Below are 6,601 nucleotides of genomic sequence, written 5' to 3'. Positions count from 1 at the left end.
GGTTCCCCGCCGGCTCCGCCCGGCCGCTGGCTGCTGGCGGAGGACCGCGCCGCGTCCCGCGTGCCCCCCGGGAACCCGGTGAGCAGCGGGGAGACCGGCGGCGACAGGAGCTCCTGGAGCGTGGATTCTGGTAAAGGGAAGCTGGCGGACGAAGGCCTCCTGAAGGTCGCCGGCAGAGCGCTCAGACCCCCCGGGCACCCGGGACTTGCCTTGGCCGCACACCTTAGGTTCTTGAGCGGATGGCGTCCGAGGGGCAGAGTCAGCAAACATGTCGAACAAAGTCGAACACGCACTCGCAGTCCGCACCTCGTGGCTGGACAAAGGAGAAGTCTGAAGTGGTTAATAATTCAGAGAACCAAACCAGAAATTAAAAGGTTTCCCCAAAGCCAGTCTGCACTTTGCTTCCGTTGTTTTTATATTTCAAAATGGAATAGACAGAGAAGGAAAATACCAAGTGTTAGTGAGGATGTGGGGTAAATGAATGTTTCTTACCCAGCAACTGGAACGTAAACTGGAACAAAAAGCGAAAAACAAACATAAAACGATGTGGCGTTATCTATTCAAGGAGCATTTTACTGTCTAGGTTTAATGGGTAAAGTTTCAATTTTGCAAGATGAAAAAAGTTCTGGTGATGGAGAGCGGTGATGGTTGCATAACAAGGTGAATGTAGTTAATGCCCCTTCAAAATGGTCATAATGGTAAATTTTCTTATTACTGTATTTTCCCACAGTTTTTTTTTTAAGTGGGGGTTGGGAAAAAGAGAAAACCCAAGTGTGCCTTCGAGAATAAATTTGAGGATGCAAATTTGAGAGAAACTTCTTGAAGAAGCCCCCAAAAGCATTCCTCGCTCCCCTTTTCCATTTCCAGGGGATTGTTGGACATTCTCATGCGATTAAGTCAACTTTTTATTTGACTGGAAGCAGTACCCAAGGACACAACAGAGATTCTTATGCTGTGATAAGGAAATGAGACAAGGAAAGCCTGCGTGGAAACCTGGCCTTTTAAATCCTGCAGTTGTGCTGTAGCAAAAATGGCAATAGAATTAGGCTGAAGGGCTTTGGAAGAAATTTTACCTGCTGTGACTAGAAATGAGTTGCACAAAACTATTGTAGGGAAAGCACTCTGGAAAGTTACAGTTTTAAGTCATTTAATGTTCGTGTCCGGAACAGTCACTGATCCAGAAAAAAAAAAAAATGTCCTGTGTCTTTTGCTAGTTATTTCACTTGTTTGACTCTAACGAGGTAAATACTTTTCCGGGATCGTGAATTGTAGATGATTGAAATGATGAAAAACATTAAAGAAAAATTAGAACATATTCTTAAGGAAGAAATTCTTAAAAATTTTATCACTTAGACTACAAATCTGAAAACACATGTGAGTAAACTCATGGACATCAGAAAAAGCCTAGTAGAAGCCACAATACAGTAGTTCCCCCTTATCTGGGGGTTTGTTTTCCACAGTCTGATCCAAAAATCTTAAATGAAAGCCTCCAGAAATAAACAACTCAGTGTTTTAAATTGCAGCCATTCTGAATAGTGTCATGAAATCTCCTGATGTCCTGCCACTCTGCCCACCTGGGGCATGAAACATTCCTTTGTCCACCTATCCACGCAATATACTCCCTCCTTAGCCACTTAGTAGCCATCCTGGTTATCGAATTGACTGTCCCAGTACCCAAGTACTTGTGTTCAAGTAATGCTTATTTTATTTAAAAATGGCCCCAAAGCGCAAAAGTAATGTTGGTAATTCGGATATACCAAAGAGAAGCCATAAAGTGTTTCCTTGAAGTGAAAAGGTGAGTATAGTCCTATAAGATACCTTGAGAATCTTCATTCACATAACAGTATTTTGTTATAATTGTTATATTGTTAGTTATTGTTAACCACTTAGTGTGCCTAATTTAGAAATTAAACTTTATCATAGACATGTATGTGTACTAAATTCATAGATTGTTGGGGTCTTGCCCCAGCAGGTCCAGGGGTTCCCAAAGGTGTGGACGGAGTCGGCGAAGAAGGAATGACACGGAGACAGCGTTCAGTTGATCAGCAGCCTAGCCAGGTTTTCTAGTCAGGTTCTCCAGCCAGGTTCTATCTTTATTCTCCTGTTACATCTGTATTTATACCAGCTGATTTTAATCCTATCCATTCTATTCCAAAGGTTAGGGCATTTGTTATCTCCATTCCAAGGTCACTACTCTATTGTTCTGTTAAGCTACAAGGAAGTAACTGAACTAGATTATCCTAAGTAAAGATTATGTAGTAAAGATTATTCGTAGTTAAAGTGATTAACTACACGCCTGGCACTTAGTTAAGGGGTTTTACTGATTTATTCCTTCCTTAGTCCTGTTAATCCCTAACTCCAGGGAAAAATCCCCACCTGGGGAAACAACCTTTCTTGAAGAGGTGACCTTGGTGTAAACACATAGCACTAAGTAGGGGAGCAAACATATTAAGAACAGTATGCCATATACGCCAGGTCCCTTGAAACATATGCTGTGCAGATGTTTCTTCCCTGCAGCGACTGTGTCAAGCAGCAAGGATGGACCGGCTTCCGGCAAATTCCCCCTTTTTTATTTTTTTAAATGATAGTGTGTGTAAATCAGCGGCCACCTCTCAGATTGGGTTGTTTAAGACTCGGAAGAAGACTGGCAAGCAATGATAGCGAGCATAACTATAAACATAGTGGATGGAGTGCACACGGAGCCTTGTTCCTGTAGAAGGTTGCTGGCCTCTTCAGTCAAGGGATTTCAGCTGCCCTAAAGTCGGTGGTTTGGTTGTCCTCGTTGATCTGGCTAGCAGGCGTCGTCGCTGGCAACGGGCTTCCCGAGGCGTCAGCACGTTGAACGGCTGGATCAACGGGTCCATCAGGGCTGTGCTTGATGGTGGTGTCGGTTTCCGGTTTCTGGGGAGGAGTCAGCTGTGCCCTCTGGGTCGGCCGATATGGATGATACCGGGGAGGAGGAGGGTGAGGCGGAGACGGAGGGCTGTGAGACATAAGGTTGGACTAGACGGTCTGGAATCCACACAGGTGAGTCTTCGTTCTGTGGAAATATATAAGCATATCCTCTCCCCCAAGTTAAAAGTACATCAGGTCCCTTCCAGGCTCCTATAAGCAAGTCTCTCCATTTGGAGAGGGCTTTAGGTTTAGTTAGATCAGGGTTCCAATGTCTGTACATCAGGGAATTTCCCTCAGAATCGACGTTTAGTATATTAAGTACAAATAGAGTATGTTGTAGAACATGATGAGGAGAGGAATATTTAAACTCAATTTCTTGTAATTTTTTAATTTGTGTTTTTATTTTTAAAAAAATATATTTTATTGATTTTTTACAGAGAAGAAGGGAGAGGGATAGAGAGTTAGAAACATTGATGAGAAGATCGATCAGCTGCCTCCTGCACGCCCCCCATTGGGGATGTGCCCACAACCAGGGTACATGCCCTTGACCGGAATCGAACCCGGGACCCTTGAGTCCACAGGCCGACGCTCTATCCACTGAGCCAAACCGGTTCGGCTTAATTTGTGTTTTTAAAGTTTGGTGAGCCCTTTCTACTATTGCTTGTCCTTGAGTATTGTAGGGTATTCCTGTAGTATGTGTGATGCCGAATATAGAGCATAAGTTTTTAAAAGCTCTAGAGGTATAGGCAGACCCATTGTCTGTGTTAAGTGCCCTTGGTATTCCTAGGTAGGAAAAACATTGGAATAAATGTTGACTTAGTTCTTTAAAGGCTTCTCCTGTACGTGCAGAAGCAAGGATAACATGAAAAAAAGTATCAATACAAACATGCACATAGCAAAGTTTGCCAAAAGATGGGACATGAGTAATATCCATCTGCCATAAGTCACAGGGTCTGAGTCCTCTTGGATTAACTCCAGTAGCAGGGCTAGGAAAATGAGTAGGACAATGGCCGCAGTCATGCACAATACTTCGAGCAGCTTCTCTAGATAAGCGATAATATAGACGGAGATCAGAAGCATTTTGATGGTGAATGGCATGAGACCGTCAGGCTTCTTCTAGAGCTGTGCAAACTACTGGGCGAGTTAGTAAATCCGCCTGATAATTTCCTTCGCTTAAGGGTCCTGGTAGGCAGGAATGAGCTCTAATATGTCCAATATAGGAAGCCTTTTCTCGTTTGTGAATGTAAGTTTGTAGCTGAGTTAACAAAGAGAAAATGGCTGTTCTTCCTTGTGGGAGAGAGGCGGTCTCAATATGAGGAAATAATTTAACTATATATTGAGAGTCAGTGTACAAGTTAAAGGGAACCTGTTGCAATTGTTCAAAAGCATACATGCCTGCCAAAAGCTCTGTTCTCTGGGCTGACATCTCTGGGGTTTGTCAAACATGGTAGTGTCTCTGGTGGGATGAGGAGAGAAACACCATGATACTTGGAATGTTTGTACTTTTCTCTGATGGACTGCTGGCGCGTGCTGCGGTGCTCTGAGGTAGGTCTGGTGCAGGTCCAGGAGACAGGGCTTCATACTCTCCAGGGTGTAGCCCATCTTCTGTGCCAAGGATTCAGGCCAGCTTTGTCCTGTGACTGTGTAGAGTGCTAGATGAAAGGCCGCTCCGGCAATAACTGATGGCAAATACTTAAGGTAGGGGTCAGCATCTATCAAACTTAACTCTCCCAGAAACATCGCTAAACTTTCAACTTTGCGGTTGGAAGGCTGCTGGTGCAGAAAGTACTGGTGAGGAACTGATTGACAGTTGCTGCCGCTAAGTCAAAAGAAAGGACTCTCAGAACGAGGTGCTCCATTCGCAGAACTTGTTTCTTGGTGTAGGTATAATCTGTAATGTACACAAACTCTGCAACCTTTGGGGGGTATATTTCTTCAAACTTTGAGGCTAACAGCATAGCAGCAGTGGCCACCAGCTGAAGTTTTCCTCTGAGCACAGACATGTAGGAAAGGAACCTGTCGATGTAGTTCACAGCCAAGTGCAGGGTCTCATTCTGTAGTCCAAACTTTTCTCCTACTTTCACTAACCAGTCCACAAGGATAGCCCTCATGCTGTTGTTGATGGCCGGCTGCTTCTTCATGTAGCCCACTTCAGGCTTACATTTAATCTCCATCTCCCTGAGGTATGTGTGAATGTCCTCGTGGCAGTCTGGGACTTCAGTAACACTCACTGGCTCTTCCTCTTCCAACACAGTTGACATGGCCATAGCTTCTGGTGACTCCAAACTATCATCCGTTGGATAATCAAGAGGTACCAGTGGTTTTCTGGGTTCAGGCGCCATATGTTGGGGTCTTGCCCCAGCAGGTCCAGGGGTTCCCAAAGGTGTGGACGGAGTCGTCGAAGAAGGAATGACACCGAGACAGCGTTCAGTTGATCAGCAGCCTAGCCAGGTTTTCTAGTCAGGTTCTCCAGCCAGGTTCTATCTTTATTCTCCTGTTACATCTGTATTTATACCAGCTGATTTTAATCCTATCCATTCTATTTCAAAGGTTAGGGCGTTTATTATCTCCATGCCAAGGTCACTACTCTATTGTTCTGTTAAGCTACAAGGAAGTAACTGAAGGAGATTATCCTAAATAAGGATTATGTATCTTAAGTGTGATTGTTCGTAGTTAAAGTGATTAACTACATGCCTGGCACTTAGTTAAGGGGTTTTACTGATTTATTCCTTCCTTAGTCCTGTTAATCCCTAACTCCAGGGAAAAATCCCCACCTGGGGAAACAACCTTTCTTGAAGAGGTGACCTTGGTGTAAACACACATAGCGCTAAGTAGGGTAGCAAACATATTAAGAACAGTATGCCATATATGCCAGGTCCCTTGAAACATATGCTGTGCAGATGTTTCTTCCCTGCAGCGACTGTGTCAAGCAGCAAGGATGGACCGGCTTCCGGCAATAGATAGTTTCTTGGAAAACTGTTTAAGTGAAAATGACATATAATGAAACCAATTTTTCCATAGTCTGATTGCTATAAACAGGAATTAAGTTTCTACAGCATATTCTGGCCACAAAACCCACCAAACTTCTAAACAAAGACCAAAACATTAAACATTGAAATAAATGTGAGCTATATATACATTTAAGGAAAAGTAATAAAAACAGTAAGATAATTATTTTTCAATCTGCTTGTCCCAGTTCCAGGTCAAGAGTGGCCAGAGCCTATCCTGCAGCGCGGGGCACTAGGCAGGACTCCACTGTGGCCAGGACACCTTCAATGATAGGGCCACTCACACACACCCCTGTCCCCACATGCACTCAGATTGGAACAATTTAGACACGCCAATTCACCTCATGTGCACATCTTTGGGATGTGAGAGGAAACTGGAATACTTGGAGAAAATCCATGCGGAGCACATGCAAACTCCACACTGGCCAGGAATTGAAAAAAACATATATATAGGGTTTGGTGCTATCTGTGGTTTCAGGCATCCACTGGCGGTCTTGGAACGTATCTCCTGCAGATAAGGGGGCACTACAGTGCTGAGCTAGATGGTAATAATCTAATAGTCTACAGAATCAAATACTCCATGCTGGAAAACAATTTTCTTATGCTTTCTAATTAGTTATCAGAATACTGTTTTAGTTCTTAAAAGTTGTTTCACCCTGGGTCTTAGTATCCTCATGTAAAATATGGAGTTGTCCATC

The 6,601-nt window shown here is 43.8% G+C and overlaps 1 pseudogene; it reads right to left on the bottom strand.

The window, feature by feature from the left end:
* Positions 1-4,274: 4,274 nt before the first annotated feature.
* Positions 4,275-5,237, bottom strand: LOC139012889 (cyclin-A2 pseudogene; annotated as a pseudogene).
* Between the last annotated feature and the right edge of the window lie 1,364 nt (positions 5,238-6,601).

The sequence above is a fragment of the Myotis yumanensis genome, unplaced genomic scaffold (genome assembly GCF_028538775.1).
Source record: "Myotis yumanensis isolate MYYU_CA2020_CCGP unplaced genomic scaffold, mMyoYum1.0.hap1 SCAF_6, whole genome shotgun sequence".
In the NCBI taxonomy this organism is placed as follows: Eukaryota; Metazoa; Chordata; class Mammalia; order Chiroptera; family Vespertilionidae; genus Myotis; species Myotis yumanensis.
The sequence above is the reverse complement of the archived record's forward strand: the minus strand, read 5'-3'. Positions and strand labels throughout refer to the sequence as shown.